Source organism: Macaca mulatta, chromosome 7 (genome assembly GCF_049350105.2).
Source record: "Macaca mulatta isolate MMU2019108-1 chromosome 7, T2T-MMU8v2.0, whole genome shotgun sequence".
Lineage (NCBI taxonomy): Eukaryota > Metazoa > Chordata > Mammalia > Primates > Cercopithecidae > Macaca > Macaca mulatta.
Genome location: NC_133412.1, coordinates 140,422,328 through 140,443,421, shown reverse-complemented (window position 1 = coordinate 140,443,421; position 21,094 = coordinate 140,422,328). Strand labels below are relative to the sequence as shown.

Genomic DNA, 21,094 nt, shown 5'->3' with positions numbered 1-21,094 from the left:
TTGAGACTAGCAGTTTGAGACCAGCCTGGGGGAAACATGGTAAAATCCCATCTCTACAAAATCATGCAAAAAAATTAAAAAATTATCCAGGCATAGTGGCTTGTGCCTGTAGTCCCAGCTACTCGGGAGGCTGAGGCATGAGAATCACTTGAACCTGTGAGGCAGAGGTTGCAGTGAGCCAAGGTTATGCCACTGCACTCCAGCCTGGGAGACAGAGCAAGACTCTGACTCAAAAAAAAAAAAAAAAAAAAAAAAAAGCAATATGTAGGTTACAGAATCAGTAGAACTTAGTGTCTATTTCAAATAGGAGGACAAAAAGTGAATAAAAGAGGTAAAGGAGGAGGAGAAGGAAGTCGTAGGAGTAGGAATAGTAGTAGTAGTAGTAGTAGTAACAACTACAACTACAGCTAACATTTACTGAGCACTTCTTTATGTGCCAGCCAATACTGCAAGTACTTCACATAGTATTCACTCATTTATTCCTCATTACAACTCCAGAAGTAGATCCAAATATGCCCATTTTCTAGATGAAAAATGAGGTTGGAAGTAGGCCTTAAGGACAAGATGGAGAAATAAGAAAGGGGCCATATGAACCAAAGGTGTGAAGATGAAAGGTGTGAAGGGAAAGTACAAATAAGGCTAGTTGAACTAAAAGAGTCAAGAGAGAAGTGGAAGATATGACTAGAAAGTTTGATTGGGTCCATCTTATGAAAGGTCTTAAATATAAATCCTTAATTCTGTAGAATAAGAGAATCATCAAAGATTCCAAAAAGAGGAGTGATATGTACACAAATTTAATTATTTACCCCTGGCTAGATACTATGGTTGAGACAAAATCTTTGACCATTATTCTTTTTTTTTTTTTTTTTTTTGAGACAGAGTCTCACTCTGTCATCCAGGCTAGAGTGCAATGGCATGATCTGAGCTCACTGCAACCTCCACCTCCCAGGTTCAAACGATTCTCCTCCCTCAGCCTTCTGAGTAGCTGAGATTTCAGGTGCCCACCACCATGCCCAGCTAATTTTTGTATTTTTAGTAGAGATGGGGCTTCACCATGTTGGCCAGGCTGGTCTCAACCTCCCGACCTCGTGATCCGCCAGCCTCGGCCTCCCAAAGTGCTGGAATTACAGGCGTGAGCCACCGCACCTGGCTGACTATTATTCTATTTATCTATCAGAATTTCCCATAAGAATCCAGAAATACCTCCAAAATTAAACTCATATTTCCCTTTAATCTCCTCCTATTCTCTTTAATCCTCTCCCTGTTTTCAATTCTAACTAATGTTACTATATCCATCCAGTCACCCAAGACAGCATGTTTAAGAGAACAGCCTCCAGAATCAGACTGCCTAGGATCTAATCTTTGCCTACTCTTTTAAGTCTGAGCTCAAATACATTGTCCTCTGGAATCCTATAATCCCTGTCACATTCTTGATGAAGCTGGACTACTGCTATTTATATCTCCGCCTTTCTATCTCATCAGACTAGAAGCACCTTGAAGTCAGGAACCAGGCTGACCCATCTCTGGATCCATAACATTGCCCAGCAGAAGGCCAAACAACAGAAGGCTTCAGAATACGAACCTAGGCAATGTAACTCCAGAACCATCACTCTTAACCACTATCCCTGGCTTAGTAGGTAGATGACAATGAAACTAAGTATGATGGAGAATACAGGAGAATCAGATAGAAGTAAAGTCAAGGGAAATTGGCCGGGATCTGTCTTGTTTACCTCTATAGCCATGATACCTGGTAAGTGGTTCACTTAATTAAGTATATGAGCAAACCACTCCTCTGTTCAGAACTTCTCATGGCTTTCACACTACCTAGAGAATAAAGTCCAAACTCGCAAAATGAATCCAAGATTTCTAGCTCTATCTTTTACTACTCACCTGCATGAGCCTTCTGATTTACCTTCCTCATTTGTGTCTATCCCATCTTTCTGGCCAAATGACTAGTGAACTACTTTTCCGTTGATTTCTACCTTCAAGACCTCCCTCAAGTCCCTAAATCTACAAGAAATCTTTCCAGACTACCTTGTTAAATAATTACTTCACCATTTAACACTCCAAAAACTCTATAATGCTCACAAGTTAATTTAATGAAGGCAAGGAAAGATCCTAAAGTTCTTTCAGAATTAAAGAAACATTATACGGTATCCTGTAGTTTTAGCATCAAGTTTATAATTTTTAAGCAGGCACTCTACTAATACTATAGCTCATACATGTAGTCTATACACATTATAAAAGTGAAAAAGTCCTCCCAGTCCAAAGCAATTGCACTCATCCTCTCTTAAAACAAACAAACAAACAAACAAACAACAAAAAAAAACCAGCCTTTGACAATTCAGAAGCTGGTAAATGACTGAACTAGAGCATTACCTCATTGTGTGTAAATAACAGGCCATCTTATGAAGACAGCAGAGTTACCAGTTACTGGCCCTAATTCTTTTCTTCTCAACTTTCCAATTATAAGTTTAAAAAAAAAAGAAATAAGAAAGAAAAAAAGCTTCAAAAGACTACATTTCAAATTCTCATCAGAATCCCTGTTCCCTAATTCTAGGAAAATGAACACAAATACAAAAATCTGTACATTGTCCACAAAGCAAGAAAAATTTTCAGGCTGGCATGCCAAAGCTGTTTCAATTATAACCTCAAACTAGTAAGGGAGAAAGCGTTTTAGTTGCGGGAGAAGGGGGCAAAGGGAAGCTAAATAAGCTTCACAACAAGTGCAAATGATTGAGACTAGAGGGACTGAAATAGTCTAAAGGGTACAGTCCCACTGAAAAGGGTACCAACAAATAGAACCATCTGTTTAAGAGCTGAGAATCAAGACAGGTCAGCAGAAATCCAATTTCCTATATTATCAGTATCTTAATTTTTAGGCAGAGGAAAATGGAAGAGATATACTTCATACGCATAAACATGTTCAGTCTATACTAGTGTCCAGAACTCTAGAATTTTTTGAATTCATCCTTCCCCTCTTTCTCCAGCAAGTAATGCCCTTTGACCAGCAGCTGGGAAGTCTCATTTTAAGTGATCAGCATTCCTCTGACATTCTAAGAAGTTAAACTATTTGTTTCCATAGAAACAGCTTTGTCAGCTAACACAGGATTCAAGCCAAGAAAAGTGAAAAGAACTTACATTATGCAAACTGGAAAAACCTTTTCTACTGTCCTTTTAGTTTCTCTTCTCTGGTTTTTCACAAAACTCAGGCTTTCTTATTCTATGAAAAAGAAAAATGAGACGATCAAATGTAAATGTCTGCAGTGTTTTTGAGGGGGTAAAGGAGAAAGAGAAAGACTAATTCAATATGATAACCAATTCTGTCTGCAGATAGCTAGGATTTCTCAGTAAGAAATCATAAAAATGCACCACAACCCCTGTATCTAATGGATATCAATTTAAAAATCTATGTTGTTGCATATTAGTGCCCTTAGGAATATCAAATGGAAACTTTCCAATAACACATTGGAAACAGTCTGGCAATTCCTCAAAAGGCTAAACACAGAGTTACCATATCAGCAATTCTACTCCTATGTATAAACCAACAGAAATAAAAACATACATCTACATACACACACACACACAAAAACTTGTACAAAAATATTCATAGCAGCAGTATTTATAATAGCAAAAAAGTAGAAAAAACCCAAATGTTCAACTGATGAATTTATTAAAAGTGGTATAATCCTACATGAAACATTACTGGAAAATAAAAATGAAGTAGTGATACATGCTACAACATAGATTAACCCTGCAAACAGGATTTAAAGGAGCCAGCATCAAAGAACCTCATACTGTATGATTCTATTTATGAAATATCCAGAAGAGGCAAATATAGAGAGACAAAAAGTAGATCGGCAGTTGCCTAAAACTGGGGGTGAATGGGTGGGATAATTATGGCCAAGGCATGCAGGTTTCTCTTGGGGGATGATGCAAATTAACTGCGCTGATGGTTGTACAACTCTAAATATACTAAAATCCATTGAATTTGCACACTTGGATGTGTCAGAGGCATTTGAACCAGAGCAACTCCATCTTGAATAGGGGCTGGGTAACCTACTGGGCTGCATTCCCAGGAGGTTAGGCATTCTAAGTCACAGGATGAGACAGGAGGTCAACACAAAGTCAGGTCACAAAGGCCCTGCTGACAAAACAGGTTGGGGTAAAAAAGCCAGGCAAATCCCACCAAAACCAAGATAGCGATGAAAGTGACCTCCGGTAGTGCTCACTGCTCATTATATGCTAATTATAACGCGTTAGCATGGTAAAAGACGCTCCTGCCAGTGCCATGACAGTTTACAAATGCCACGGCAATGTGAGGAAGTTACCCTACATGATCTAAAAAGGGGAGGAATCCTCAGTTCCACGAATTGCTTACCCCCTTCCCAGAAAACTCATGAATCCACCCCTCGCTCAGCATATAATCAAGAAGTAACATGTCGGTGTTCTGCCTATGGAGTAGCCATTTTTTCATTCCTTTACTGTCTTAATAAACTTGCTTTCACTTTACTCTATGGACTTGCCCCAAATTCTTTCTCATGCAAGATTCAAGAACCCTCTCTGGGATCTGGATCGGGAACCCTTTCTGGTAACAGATGAATTGTATAGTATGAGAGTTCTATCTCAATAATGCTGTTTTAAAAATACACAATGAAATAACACTACAAACAAGAAAATGGCTAAAATTAAAAAGTGGTAATATTAAGCACTGGAGAGAATGTGAAGGAAGGGGAACCCCTATACAATGCTGATGAGAATGTAAAATTGTAGAGTCTCGCAGTTTCTTAAAAAGTTAAACATATAGTTTCCATATAACTGAGACATTCCACACAAGAGAAAGAAATAAACATATTTTTATCTGTAAAAATCACGAAGAAAGATTTGTAATAAGTATGCATAGGAGCAATATTAATAATAGTCTAAAACCATACACTATCTTTCAGCTGGGAATAGATAAACAAAAAATGGAATACAATGGATAAAATGAAATAAAATGGATAAACAAAAAATACAATAAGAAAGGACAAATTACTGACATATCCAACAACACGGACAGTCTCAAAAACACAATGCCAGACACAAGAGTATGAGTCCATTTGTGCAAAATTTCTAGAAAATGCAAAACTAGTGCTACTACAAAAAGCAGTTTGGTGGTTTCCTGGAGATGGAAGCAGATGCTGACTGAAAAAGGCAAGGAGGAAATTTTTTCATGTGATAAAAACATCCTAATATTAGATTTCAGTGATAGTCTGCATGACTATATAAATTTACTAAAACTGTCCCCATAAACCCTAAATCTTAAAAATATAAATTATACCTCAATAAACCCACTTTGAAAATTCATTAAATTGAACACTTAAAATTACTGAATTTTACTGGGCACAGTGGCTCATGCCTGTAATCCCGGCACTTTGGGAGGCCAAGGTGGGTGGATTACCTGAGATCAGCAGTTCGAGACCAGCCCGGCCAACATGGTGAAACCCCATCTCTACTAATACAAAAATTAGCCAGGCGTGGTGGTGCATGCCTGTAATCCCAGCTACTTGGGAGGGTGAGGCAGGAGAATCGCTTGATTGCGCCATTGCACTCCAGCCTGGGCAACAAGAGTGAAATTCCATCTCAAAAAAAAAAAAAAAAATTACTGAATTTTAATTGAAGTTATACCTATTCAGCTGGTTTTAAAAGAAACACAAAACCTCAAATTATACACTTAAAATGACATCTTGCTGCATGTAAATTATATCTCAAAGAAACCAAATTTATTTTTATGTATTTATTTATTTATTTGTTTGAGACAGGGTCTTGCTCTGTGAACCAGGCTGGAGTGCAGTGGCATGATCTTGGCTCACTGCAACCTCTGCCTCCCCAGGCTCAAGTGATCCTCCCGCTTCACCCTCCTGAGTAGGTGGGTACAGGAATGGGCCACCACGCCTGGCTAATTTTGTATTTTTAGTAGAGACAGGGTTTCACCATGTTGGTCAGGCTGGTCTTGAACTCCTAGGCTCAAGTGATCTGTCCACCTCAGCCTCCCAAAATGCTGGGATTATAGGCATGAGCCACTGTGCCTGGCTAAGAAACGAAGTTTTTTAAAAAGATAACTGTATATTCCAAAAACAAGTCATATACTGACATCACATAAAAGACTATTTACTTGGTAACTGTTTAACTCCTTGTATGAATTTAAGTTTCCAACAATGAATGACCTATCTTTACAGAAGAAACTTAGCTATATCCAAAACTAAGTAAATACAAGTCAAAACTGAAATATTTCAGCTGGGCGAGGTGACTCACGCCTGTAATCCCAACACTTTGGGAGGCCGAGGCATGTGGATGGATCACTTGAGGTCAGCAGTTTGAGACCAGCCTGGCCAACATGGTGAAACCCTGTCTCTACTAAAAATACAAAAATTAGCCAGACATGGTGGCAGACACCTGTAATCCCAGCTACTCGGGAGGCTGAGGCATGAGAATTGCCTGAACCCAGGAGGCAGAGGCTGCAGTGAGCTGAGATCATGCCACTGCACTTCAGCCTGGGCAACATATTGAGACTCCTTCTCAAAAAAAAGTTGAAATATTTGAGTTACTCATGCAGTGGATTAGCTCTGAAATTATTATTCAGTAAAAAAGGCACAACTTAAACAAAAATAAAGTCCCCAAGATCTAACTGAAAAACGAGTTCCCACATTACAGAACTAAAAAGACTTTTAAATAAATATATATTTCTTTAATTTTAAACATATATTCAAAATAAACTGAACTTGTTTAAGTCAATGGGCACAATACAAAAGAAGTTTTTACACCAGGGATGGCGGCTTACACTTGTAATCCCAACACTTTGGGAAGCAGAGACAGGAGTATCACTGAGACCAGGAGTTTGAGACCAGCGTTGGCAACATAGTGAGACCCTGTCTCTACAAAAAAATAAATAATATTTTTACAGATTTAAAAACAAAAAGTTGTTGGTTTTTTTTTTGGTTTTTTTTTGAGATGGAGTCTCGCTCTGTCGCCCATGCTGGAGTGCAGTGGTGTGATCTTGGCTCACTGCAACCTCTGCCTCCCGGGTTCAAGCGATTCTCCTTCCTCAGCCTCCCAAGTAGCTGGGACTACAGACGCGTGCCACCACGCCTGGCTAATTTTGTGTATTTTCAGTAGACATGGGGTTTCACCGTGTTAGCCAGGACAGTCTCGATCTCCTGACCTCATGGTCTGCCTGCCTCGGCTTCCCAAAGTGCTGGGATTACAGGCACGAGCCACTGCAGCCGGCCAAAAAACAAAGTTTTTTAATGGACAGATAAAATCCTTTAAATTACAAGACCAAGTGCAAATGTCCTGGTTTTACTTTTTTCTTTTCTTTTCTTTTCTTTTTTTGAGATAGAATCTCACTCTGTAACCCAGGCTGGAGTGCAGTGGTGCAATTTTGGCTCACCCCAATCGCCACCTCCCGGGTTCAAGTGATTCTCATGCCTCAGCCTCCAGAGCAGCTGGGATTACAGGTGCGTGTCACTGCACCTGGTTAATTTTTGTATTTTTAGTTGAGACAGTTTTACCATGTTGGCCAGACTGGTCTTGAACTTATGACCTCAGGTGATCCGCCTGCCTTGGCCTCCCAAAGTGCTGGGATTACAGGCATGAGCCACTGCACTGGCCTTTTTATTTTTCTTTTAAATAGAGATAGGGTCTTGCTCTGTTGTCCAGGCTGGAGTGCAATGGCATAATCATAGCTCACTGTAGCCTCAAACTCCTGGCTCATGCAACCCTCTCACTTCAGCCTCCTGTGTAGCTGGAACTACAGGCACACACCACCATGTCCAGCTACTTTTTGCTTGTTTTCTTAGAGATGGGGTCTCAGTATGTTGCCCAGTCTGGTCTTGAACTCCTTGGCTCAAGAGTCCTCCCATCTCAGCCTCCCGAATCACTGAGATTATAGGCATGAGTCACCATGCCCAGGCTCTTGGTTTACTATTTAGTGGAACACCCTAACAAGTCCTATAATAAAAGGCATTTCTAAAATTCCACATAGTTCATGGTTTGAGTTTCTGATCGAACTACCTTCATTTATCATCCAGATAACTGCATTCCAAAGAAACAACTGGCATTTTCATAGCTTAAAATCTAACTGTATTTAGAATATACTATACCAGACAAAATTTGTAAGGAATGGAAGCAAAATCCCAATTTAAAAAATCTTCAAAGTAAAAACCCAATAAGATTTCAAAGGGGAATAAAGAGTAACATATATTATAACTTAAAACCACATGAATCATCTGCCCTCATGGACAGAAAAAAAAAAAAAGATTCCTGACAATTCTGTTGGATATCGATAAGGCAGTATAATTAGCTTAGAAGATACATCTTTCTCAGGTGTAAACTTGAAGAGACTTACCAGCTTTTGCATTTCTGGCAAAAAGTATATATATAACACATCTGTAACTGAAAGATTTAGTTTACAAGTTCCTATTCTCAACCCATGATTCTAGGCCATACAATGGCTTTGGGATAAAAATTAAAACAAGGTAATGTAGACAAAAGAGCTGGAAGAAAACACTGTTGCATTTACAATTTACTAACCATCTACTCTAAATCTACTCTATACTGTAACCAGAGTTGACCAGGAGAAAATGTAAGTAGAGTGGTCAATAAAGACAATGTTTTAATACTTTACACATGGCAGAATAAAGGGAAGCAGCAGAAGGAATGAAAAGTGATCACTTCAAACAATGGCTATTCTAAAGAACGATTTCCCAGGATTTGGAGACCAGGAGCCAAACAGAATTCTAAAATACTAAGTATGTCAACTGAGTCTGGGAGAATTATGGAACCTTAAAATAGGAAAATGCACAGAATAAGGTCTCTGGATTCGAGGCGGGGATAGGGATAAGAATTGGAAAAGAGACAATAAATTCTATTTTTCAATTATTGCATTTATACTGGGAGTTTTAGCAGGTTGTTAACTGCTAGACAGGACACAAAAGGGATAGGCTAGAAGGGCAAATTTATAAATAATTTACATATTCATATCTTACATCTGTAAAATGCTTTTATTTTTACAGCCTATTTCAAGTATATAACCTCATTTGATCTCTCCAATTGCCCTGAAAGGTAGATAGGTCAGATATCTGTTTTCCACATATGTAGGCACTGAAAGTTAAGTCACAGCTAGAAACAATAGAACATTAACTAAAATTCAGATGAGTAAATCCTAATGTGCATCCACAGTGCTGTGTTAGTTACATGTCTGGAAGATACCATGCTGACTACATGCTTCCTTCAAAATCACAAAAATTTTTTTGCCTTTAAAATATGATCAGAGAAAATTTACCTTTTCCCTTCAATTGACTGCTTCATAAAATAAATTTTAACACAATCATTAATTTCACTGTTACATATGCTAACAGACTACAAGTTTATTGTAGTACCTGATTGTGGTAACAAGATATCTATTGCTCAAAGTACCTAGAAAACCTCAGTTTACCAAGCAGCAAAGGCAATCGAGTAGAGAAATGGTAGATATGTGTGTGAATGTTCCTACTACATAAGTAAAGTGATACCAACATTCCAGTTTCCTACAACAATATAACAAATTTTATTCTCTATTCTGCATTGCTCCAATTTCATTATGTGCTGGCAAAGTGAGCCACATGTCATAACTTGACAGACTATTTTTAATAATATTAATTTATAGCTTAAAAATGAATATCCTAAAAATATAATAGACTAACTCCTGTTACACAAATTGGCTATCCTCCTGGGGTAAAATTTAAGTATTTTCAAAATCATAACTGTAATACCTCTATAAACATACTTATAACTATACCAACTCCCATCAATTCTACCTCTGCATCTCACATACACTCTTAGCTTCTCCCTTCTCATGCCACTACCTTAAATTATACTATACATTATCTCTTCCATGGGTTTTTCTATGAGTGTCTTAACTTTTCTATGAGTTTCTCTCCAACCTCAGTCTTTCTAGTTGCCAATCATTTTACACAATATTGCCAGATTAACTTTCCTGAAGCACTCCTACCACCACAACAGTGTCCCTTTTCAAGTTTTGTCTTTTCTTTAAGCTATTGTTTACTGAGAATTTACCATGTACCATTCATTCACTACGCCAAGCACCTGACATACACTATCTCATTTAACCCTCACAACAGTCTCCTTGTTCAATTTTGTACCTTAACTTAGCAAAATAAATAACTTGTCCAATGTCAAAAGCTAAATGGCACAGCTAGGGCCTGGAGTCTGTTTGACTCCAGGTCATTTTAACAACTATTCTGGAGAACACCTTAGCCTGACATTCATATGGCTCCACTTGACTTAGTCCTAGATTACTTTTTCCACTTTCTTTCTCCCTCCCGTCTTCTGAATCAAACTACTTGCTGTTTCCCATATAAGCCCTGCAATTTCCCACTTCCTTTGGGAAGTGCCCAAATTCCCAAAGGAAGTTTACTAATTTAATAGTCAACTCTTATAGCACTTACTTTGTGTACTGCTTATATTTTGTCATTAAACTTTGACATACTGCTTATATTTTTGACATCTTGTTTCTTATACCAAGAAAAAATCCTCTCTTCAACTTTTTATCTGTTAAGATTTTCCTCTTCCATCAAGTATCCTATGAAATCTTAATTTTGCCTGCTCCCTCTCTCCTCTACAAACTACCCTTCTAGAGTACTTAATCTATGCCTTTGCTGTAGCATTTACTGTCTACCTTGAAATCAGAATGTTTATTAATTGCCAGCCCCGAGGCAGAGTGTGTAACTCATATTTGATGAGTTCGTAACATATAAAATATGTTGTGCTATATACAAATATTTTTTGAATGAAAATCTTTTTAATTTTTTTGACCAAAGTACTTATTGGGAGAGAGGAGGGTTGTGCCTTCTTACCATGAATGTCCTCCCATCCAAGTACTAACCAGGCCTGACCCTGCTTAGCTTCCAAGATCAGACAAGATCAGGTACAGTCAGGGTGGTATGGCCACAGAGGAATGTCCCCATTCTTAATTTTACAAATACAGTTAAATCAATATGGATTGCTGGAAGATGGAGAGCTGGCACTTAAACCCAAAATTCATCCTAAGAACGGAGTGTCACTTATCAGAGAGATGCATAAGAGACTGTGTTCTGGTCATTCTTCTATTAAACTAATACTTTCCTTTAAATAAATGAGGAAGAGCAATAGTTTCTGTTTAAATCTCTCTACTGGTGACAATGTTTCCAAGACTGGAAAAACTACAAATTCTAGTAGAATGAAGAAATAATAAACAGAAAGTTAAAGTAGAAGAACCTTCAGACAAATACATTTACAAAATACATATATTCTTTATTTATTATTATTTTTCCTTAGATGGGATCTGCCTGTTACCCGGGCTGAAGTGCAGTAGCACAATCATAGCTCACAGCAGCCTCAAACTCCGGGGCTCAAGCAATCCTCCTGCTTCAGTCTCCCAAGCAGCTGGGACTACAGGTGCATGCCACCATGCCTGGCTAATTTTATTTTTTGTATAGATGGAGTCTTCCTATGTTGCCCAGGCTGGTCTCAAATTCCTGGGCAAAGGGATCCTCCTGCCTCAGCCTCTCAGGGCGCTAGGATTGCAGGCATAAGTCGGCATGCATGCAAGCATTCATTTATTTATTTAGAGACAGTCTTTCTCTGTTGCCCAAGCTGGAGTGTAGTGGCTCAATCTTGGCTCACTGAAACCTCAGCCTCCTGAGTTCAAGCAATTCTCCTGCCTCAGCCTCCTGAGTAACTGGGATTACAGGCGCCCGGCACCACACCTTTTTATATTTTTAGTAGAGATGGGGTTTCACCATGTTGGCCAGGCTGGTCTCAAAGTCCTAACCTCAAGTGATCCGCCTGCCTTGGCCTCCCAAAGCGCTGGGATTACAGATGTGAGCCACTGTGCCTGGCTGATTTTAACATTGTCATAAATGGTACCCTGGATGTTCTATGTATGTATATACAACATATACATATGCCCTATTTCTATACATGTATACACTGTTTCTGTTTGCTATATTTTAATTTTTACTTTAGCCCAAAGTGAATGAAAGTAAAAAATAATAACACTCTTTTTAAAGAGTTCAAGACCAGCCTGGGCAAGATAGTGAGACCCCACTTCTACATAAAGTACAAAATATAGGCAGTTGTGGTGGTGTGTGCCTGTAGTCCCAGCTACTTGGGAGCCTTAAGCAGGAGGCTCTGAGAGCCCTGTACAGTGCTATTTATGTTCATATCAGAAACTCAATACCTGCTGCATTAATTTTCTTTTTTAAGACAAGGTCTCACTTTGTCACCTAGGCTGGAGTGCAGTGGCACAATTTGGCTCACTGCAACCTCGACCTCCCAGGTTTAAGCAATCCTCCTGCCTCAAACCCCCAAGCAGCTGGGACTACAGGCACCCACTGCCACAGCCAGCTAAGTTTTTGTATTTGTGGTAGAGATGGGGTTTCATCACATTGCCCAGACTGGTCTCGAACTCCTGAGCTCATGCGATCCACTCGCCTTGGGCTCCCAAAGTGCTAGAATTACAGGTGTGAGCCACGGCACCTGGCCTATTATCAAATTTTTATGGATGAGTACCTTATCTTCTCAACTAGACTGCAAATATTCTACAGACTTCCAATCTACTGGTAGTGGCTCTGGGAACCCTGCACACTATCCTGCTATCTACGTATGCTCATATTAGAAACTCAGTATGTGCTGCATTAAATTTGAATATTTAAAAGCTAGATAAGACAGGAAGAGAAAAACCACACTTACCTATTGCCAAACATTTAATAACTCGAGAGAGATTTTTCCCAAATTCTTTAATGATAATCAGGATGAAATAGTTAAGAAATGATGCAAATAATCACTACCTTGGTGACAGCAATGTTTTTACACACTCCATATAAGGGGCCCCTAATATACAACTTTTGTGTTGCATAGGAGTTGTACGTATAGTAGTGTAACACAAAATTATGTGTGTATAATTTTTTTAAAAAAGCAAACAGTTCCATAAAACCTACTATGAAGAACAATTCAATGTCTCACATGAGTTCTGCCTAGAGACCACTTTTAACTCTTTGTTTCTTAAACTTACCTTCATATTTCTAGTAACGTGTATAGAAATAGGATGTATGTTATATATACATACATATATACATATATAAAATACGTGTGTATATTCTATATATACATACATGCTATTTCTTTTGGTTTTCTTTTCAGTTATCTGCTGACCATTTATTATGGAAGATGAATATTTAGCTCTCTCTCATAGTACATTTCCCTCTCCCTACAAGTTGTGTCTCACTTTTTATTTAAATCACTAATATATCCTGTGAAAGTAAAGTAAGTATCAGGACCCCAAAATCACTAAGCCAAGGGAAAAGTCAAGCTGGGAACTATGTCAGACAAACCTGTCTCCTGGTTTTTTCCTAAATAAGATAGCTACAAGGATAAAAAGCTACATACCTCCCTCACCATTTGCCCACAAGGAAATTCCTTGTGGATAAAGGATAAACAGAACTCAGTCATCCCTCTGAGGTTCACCTGAGACAAATGTATATCTGCTTCCTCTACCCTACTGTTTATGTAAAAACGCAGATTCACTGGGCCAGACTAAACCATGTATTCAGTGAAAGACTGATCAAGGACTTGAAAGAATGCAACCATTTGTCTCTTATCTACTTATGACCCACGCTAACTCTTATCAACTGGAAGCCCCTGCCTCAAGTTGTTCCGCCTTCCCGGATCAAACCATGTCTCATGTCTCCCTCAAACGTATTAAAAAAAAGTTGTGCCCCAATCACCTTGGGCACCTGTCGTCAGGACCTCCTGAGGCTGTGTCACAGGTGCATCCTTAGCCTTGGCAAAATAAACTTTCTAAATTGACTGAGACCTGTCAGATATCTTGGGTTCACAATCCGCACATTCTTTGGGTAAAAGAATCAATATATTTTTAAATGTATACATTCAAACAAATCAGGTAACCTATCAGTTTCAAGAGTGTGTGTGTGTGTGTGTGAATAGTTTCTGGAACCCTTCATTCTCCTACTCTATGTTAGATTTTTTTCTTTCTGCCCACATCCACTCATCATCCTTCTCCATCTGCTCCATGTCCTAGAAGGCTGACTCTATAGACTGCATTACCTATATTCTCTTGTCTCCGACTTCCAGTCGATGCAAATTAACCACTGGGGAAGAAGAAAAGATTGGATGGGTTCTGTATTCTTTCAGCTTCCTCTTATTGTTTAGCATAGGTTATGTTCCTCTAAGGTCACAATTCACATCAGGTGGCCCCACTTATACAGCTACAGCTCTGGTAAATTCCAGTATCAACTCCCTCTTGCTCCCTCAGTCCTAGGTTTAGTGGGCTTCTTGCTGTAAAGCCTTGGGGTGCTTCACCATCCCTTGTTAATTCACTTATCCCCGCCCACTTGAGAGCAGGCCTTTCATTAAACTCTCTTACATTACCGGGGATGATTTTGCCATTGCTTCCTGCATGGAATCTGACAGAACCATGTTCCAACTAAACTCTCTAAATGTGTAGCACTTACAGCCATCATCATTCCTTCATCCTGACCCTGGAAAATTCCCCTCACCTCTCTCCTCTTTCTTCATCTACTCCCCTCTTCCTGGGATTCCTCCAATAGCTTCCTGAGAAAGGGTACAAGGAGGTAAATTTTCTGATACCTTGATTTACTTGGCACCAGGGCAGATTACATCCTCTTTGAGGACCACATATTCTTTTGCTTCTTTGCCTCCAACCTAAATTTCTCACAGCTTCTTCTGGTTCTGCCTTTTTGTTGTTCTACCCAAGGAAATATTTACAGTAAAAGTGACCCTTTTCTTCCAGTTAGAGTAGGGGGAAAAAACACCACAGCATAAATACATAAAAATTGCTACTTTGGTATAAGGGATTTTTTTGTCTTTTTGGTATAAGGTTATGTGTATCTGTGTAAGTGAACAATGATGTCCGGTGTTGGGAACGACACAGAAAAACAGACATTGTGGACTGCTGCCTCTATAAAACAGTACAAATCTACCAAAATTTAAAAATAAACCTTTGGGCTGGGTGCGGTGGCTCATGCCTGTAATCCCAGCACTTTGGGAGGCCGAGGCGGGTGGATCAGCTGAGGTCAGGAGTTTGAGATCAGCCTGGCCAACATGGTGAAACCTCGTCTCTACTGAAAATATAAAAATTAGCTGGGTGTGGTGGTGGGTGCCTGTAATCTTAGCTGCTTGGGAGGCAGAGGCAAGAGAATTGCTGGAACCCGGGAGATGGAAGGTGCAGTGAGCTGAGATTGTGCCATTGCACTCCAGCCCGGGCCAACAACAGCAAGACTCTGTCTCAAAAATAAATAAACAAACAAACAAACAAATAAATATTTGATTTATCTATCCCTCTTCCAGAAATTTATCCTACACTATGTATTTCTATAAGGATGTCCACTGTCACATTATTTGTATGGGTAGAGTATCCCAAATCTAAATATCCAAAATTCAGAATGCTCCAAACTCCAAAAGTACAGTATGGGGGTGCCTAAATGCCCATCAGTAGAAAAACTGAATTGTAGTAAAATCCATATAATGGAATACTGTGAAGCTGTTAGAGTTACACTGTCAAACAAGAAAGATACTAGCCACACGTCGATAGTGAGCACTTGAAATGTGGCTAGAGTAACTGAATTTTAAGTTTTATTTAATTTTAATTAATTTAAATTTAAAAACCTACTTGATCCATTATTAGAAAACTTGTACATATTTTTGGAACAATTTGGGTATGTGAAACTACTTTTTCAGCTGTAAACTTAATAAAATCTAAATACAGTTCAAGTATTTCTAATGAAAATTTATTCTAATTGAGACACATCATGAGTATAAAATATATAATGAATTTCAAAGATTCAGTATTTAAAAAAAGATGTAGGCCAGGCCGGTGGCTCATGCCTGTAATCCCAGCATTTTGGGAGGCTGAAGCAGGCAGATCATTTAAGGTCAGGAGTTCGAGATCAGCTTGGCCAACATGGTGAAACCCTGTCTGTACTAAAATACAAAATTTAGTCAGGTGTGGTGGTGCATGCCTGTAATCCCAGCTACTTGGGAAGCTGAGGCACGAGAATCGCTTGAATCTGGGAGGCAAAGGTTGCAATGAGCCAAGATCATACCACTGCATTTCAGCCTGGGCAACAGAGCAAGACTCCATCTCAAAAAACAAACACACACAAAAGAAAACAAGAAAAAAGGATGTAAAGTATCTTATTTATTTATATTTACTACATGTTGAAATGTTAATAATTTTGATATATATTTATTGTATTAAATAAAATACACCGTTAAAATGAATTTCACGGTTTCTTTTTACCTTTTTTAAATATATAATACCCAGATTAGTCTCATCTTTTTACTTTTTAATGTGACTACTAGAGCATGAAGCTCTTTATGAACTGACATGAAACAAAGGCAAGTGAAAAAAGCAAGCTTCAGAGCAGTGTTTATATACCACACCATTTTTACAAATATACATAGAAGATATGTTTATAAAGTTATTAACAAAATATTCAGAAGAATATATACAATATTGTTTTCAACTAATATCTCTGATAAATGAGGATAACAGACCAAATAGTCCCTACTTTCCACTTCTGTACTGTTTGGATATCTTACAAAATATTCACACAAAAAAGTATGTGTTGCTTTTATAATTGAGGAAAAGACACAAAGATACCACTTTTCTGAAAACAAACAAATACTGAAACTTTAAATTACAATTACTTCTTAAAGTCTGTGGAAAATAGCAGCAGTTGGCCGGGCGCAGAGGCTCACAACTGTCTGTAATCCCAGCACTTTGGGAGGCCAAAGCAGGTGGATCACTTGAGGTCAGGAGTTCCAGAACAGCCTGGCCAATACGGTGAAACCCCGTCTCTACTAAATACACAAAATTAGACGGGCATGGTGGCAGATGCCTGCAATCCCAGCTGCTAGGGAGGCTCAGGCAGGAGAATCATTTGAACCCTGGGGGGTGGGGGCAGAGGTTGCAGTGAGCCCAGATTGTGCTGTTGCACTACAGCCTGAGTGACAGAGCGAGTTTTGTTGTTTCTCAAAAACAAAACAAAACAAAACAAAACAGCAGGAACAAAACTCTTTCAAGAGTACCAGAACCTTTAAACAAAGAAAAGTAATCAAAGTGTCATCTCTCAAGCCCTAAACAATTTCATAAGCAGTGCAACAATAAGAATTTCTAAATAAATCACTTATGTGATCATTAGGGTCATGACTCTTTAGTATTTAGGAATTTCTCTACCACAAATATAAAACATATATTACATTTTTTATTTTAATATGTAAGAAAGCAGTTTACCAAAGGAATAAAAGCAATAATTATATGAAGAATTCCAAAAGGGACCACTAACACTTTAAAATATAATGTCAGGTTCATGATTCTGATTGTATTTATTCTTTCATCATGTAAATAACAACGACAAACTCTCAAAGAATCCTAATTACCAGACTCACATGGCTATTGCTTTGCTCTCAATGTACTCCATGTAGATTTTCTCCATTCCCTTTAATCAATTACCTTCCCTGAAAAACGTGCCTGAAGTGGCAGGCTTCTAAAAATGCATTATAAGAGATTCGAACTTCCTTTTTTTTTTGAGACGGAGTCTCACTCTGTTGCCAGGCTGGAGTACAGTGGCATGATCTCAGCTCACTGCAACCTGCGCCTCCCAGGTTCAAGTGATTCTCCTGCCTCAGCCTCCTGAGTAGCTGGGACTACAGGTGTGTGCCACCACACCCAGCTAATTTTTGTATTTTTAGTAGGGACGGGGTTTCACCATGTTTGCCAGGATGGTCTTGATCTCTTGACCTCGTGATCTGCCCACCTCGGCCTCCCAAAGTGCTGGGATTACAGGCATGAGCCACTGCGCCTGGCCACAGATTCCAACTTCTAACTTCAAGTGATTTATAGCTTACTAGAGAAAAAAGTATATTCCAAAGGTTAGCAAATTAGTAGATGACTACCTCTATCTAGATTGCTTATTGGTATGCAAATCAAAAACACTGGCCATTAAAGGTGGGAGGAGGGGGGATAGTTTGCTTGTCACTGAAGAAATACCAAATAACCATTTCAGAGTCGTATCAAAACTAGTAAGGACTCATATCTGGTGCTATCTATAAATTAAACTGAAACAGTGACAATAGACAAGTAAGACTGTATCAGTAGAAAAGGAAAACAGAAAAATCTGATAAGAAAGGAAGGCTAATGAGAATATAAACGTCAACAGGTTTAGAGTACAATTAACTTTTATTATTGTAGTACTGCTGACTGAGGGTATGAGTAATGCTCTGACTTTGACCAGACAGTCTTACAAGGGAGGAAAGCATATGAGGGTATTCTTAGAAATAAGAAATAAGAATAAAAGGTCAATCTATAAGGTAACTATATTGCAAATCTAATACAAAAAAGTTAACTAAGCTAAAACTATCTTTTCATTCAACAAGGCAAGTACCGGCTTGGTACCAAAAATCTGGATAGCCACTGTCAAGAAAAAGGCTGCTGAGGCAGAGTCCTTATCCTTAAGAAACTTAAAGTCTAGTATAGATATCATATAAGTAAACAAATAAAAAACCAATACAGTGCTATTTGGTAAATGCCACACTAGAACTGTAGAAAATGTCACAGGAGTTACTTGTAGAGGAAGAGCATCCTAAGAAAACTTGTAAAGGAGGGAAAGAATATAAGGCCCAAGAAAGACACGAAAGACATACATTACTCAAAATGAAAAAACAAAACAAAATATTAACACAAACACACTGACATCAGTAAAAGTAAACAAATGCTCTATCCAAGCCTAAGATTTTGAATCCCCGTAATGAAAATGAACTCTAGAAACGATGTCTTTTTTTTTTTTCTTTCTTTTTGAGACAGGCTCTCACTGTCGCCCAGACTGAAGAGCAGCAGCACAATCATGGCTCACCACAGCCTTGACTTCCTGGGCTTAGGTAAGCCTCCCACCTCAGCCTCCCAAGTAGCTGGGAGTACAGGAATGCACACCCAGCTAATATTTTTTATTTTTTGTAGGTACAGGGTCCCACTATGTTGTCCAGGAGGGTCTGGAACTCCTGGACTCAAGCAGTCCTCTTGGCTCGGTCTCCCAAAGTGCTGGGATTACAGGCGTAAGCTGCTGCGCCTGACCTATGTCATTTTTTTTAAAGCTTATTTAAAAATGTGTAGTGAAAACCTACTGAAAAATACCCCAGAGTAATTCTTGAGTTCAACTAGAGAAACTGATAAAGCTGAACAGAATTTAATCTCACTACATAAGTAAACTGTTTAGGACAACAAATTGTTTTCTCCCATTTGACTTTCACTATTATTTCAGAGATTAGAAAGCTGACCTCAACATACAATTATAATTATTCATCATTAACTCAGACTACAACAACCAGGTCATACAACTCCTATCTCTTATCTAACATTGAAAGAGTGCTTAATACTGTATATACTAACACTATGCCTACCATTCTTGATGTACCATCTCAATCCTCAAAATAAAACCTACTGAATTAAGCACAAACACCATCCCCATTCTGCAGATAAGGAATCAGGCTTTGATAAGTTAAGTCGTTCATTGTCACACACAAGTCAAGAGAGTATTTCTGCAGACATCTGACTCTATAATCCGTAAAAGTACTGTAAGTCAGTGATAGTACTGTAACTGCACTGTAAAGCCTGTCAGTATGTGCCTATGGAAAAACAAGAAAAAGCCATCAGCAAATTAATACATTTATGGTTATGTCTTTGTAGAAAAAACTAATCAAGAACATGTGAAAGTGTTAGATTTCCTCCCAGTAAACACATTTATGGCCAACCTAGAATAAATGAAATTCTGTTTCAAATGTCAAATTATCTGTTTATGCGAGATGACTAGAATAGAACAGTCTCTAATATTTAGCTCACAGCAAGACTAAAGTTTAAACAAATAAATGATAAAAGTACAAACTGAAACCAAGCATCTAATATGTGCCATTCCGAGCTTTTTTTTTACTCTCAACACTGCTGATAACAAATGTGTGGGTCTTTTCCTCACACCAATTATCTGGACACCGACTGGGTGTCCTACAGTTCAATTCCATTCTGAATCTACCTACCTGGAGTTAGAATCAGATCCCACCAGTTAATGGCTCAGTCCCAAAAGACTGCCCCGACTTCAGATGCCAACCACAAGTTTTGGGTCTCCCGTACTTCAGACCACCCAAATATTCATCAGGGGTTCCCATGACTTCCCTTCTCAGGTTCAATAGTTTGCTAGAGGCTGAGCACGGTGGCTCACTCCCATAATACCAACACTTTGGGAGGCCAAGGCTGGAGGATCGCTGGAGACCAGGAGTTTATGACTGGCCTGGGCAGCTCAGCAAGACCTCATCTGTACAAAAAATAAAAATAAAATTAGCTGGGTATGTTGGCGCACGCCTATTTGAGCCCAGGAGTTGAAGGTTGCAGTGAGCTATGATCGTGCCACTGCACTCCAGCCTGGGTGACAGAGCAAGACCCTTCCTGTCTCTAACAAAATCAAAAAAATAAATAAATAAAAATTATTTGCTTGAATGGCCCCAGAACTCAGAAAGGCACTTTACTTACTAGTACTGGTTTATTATAAAGGATACAACTCCCATCCTGGCTAACACGGTGAAACCCCGTCTCTACTAAAAAATACAAAAAACTAGCCGGGCGAAGTGGTGGGCGCCTGTAGTCCCAGCTACTCGGGAGGCTGAGGCAGGAGAATGGCTAAACCCGGGAGGCGGAGCTTGCAGTGAGCTGAGATCCGGCCACTGCACCCCAGCCTGGGCGACAGAGCGAGACTCCGTCTCAAAAAAAAAAATAAATAAATAAATAAAAATAAAATAAAATAAAATAAAATAAAGGATACAACTCAGGAATAGCCAAATAGAAGAGATGCAAAGAGCAAGGTTTAGGGGCGTGGGGTGGAGCTTCTCCAGTCAAACCAGCTTCCCTGCACCTTGAAATATTCACCAACCAGAACCTCTCCAAACAGTGTCATTTAGGAGTTTCATTAGATGGGCATGATTAAATTAC

General features: G+C 38.9%; 1 protein-coding gene across 8 annotated transcripts in view; it reads right to left on the bottom strand.

Moving 5' to 3' along the window:
- The window catches only part of PALS1 (protein associated with LIN7 1, MAGUK p55 family member), a 93,887-nt gene that overhangs the window by 59,727 nt on the left and 13,066 nt on the right, over window positions 1-21,094 (bottom strand). For 5 of the 8 annotated variants that reach the window (XM_015143958.3, XM_015143959.3, XM_028852040.2 and 2 more), the window contains exon 2: window positions 3,142-3,223. The exons of the other annotated variants lie outside the window; for them this stretch is intronic. The gene's annotated coding sequence lies outside the window, so the exon portion shown is untranslated. The remainder of the gene's footprint in view (window positions 1-3,141; window positions 3,224-21,094) is intronic. 8 annotated transcript variants of the gene reach the window in all.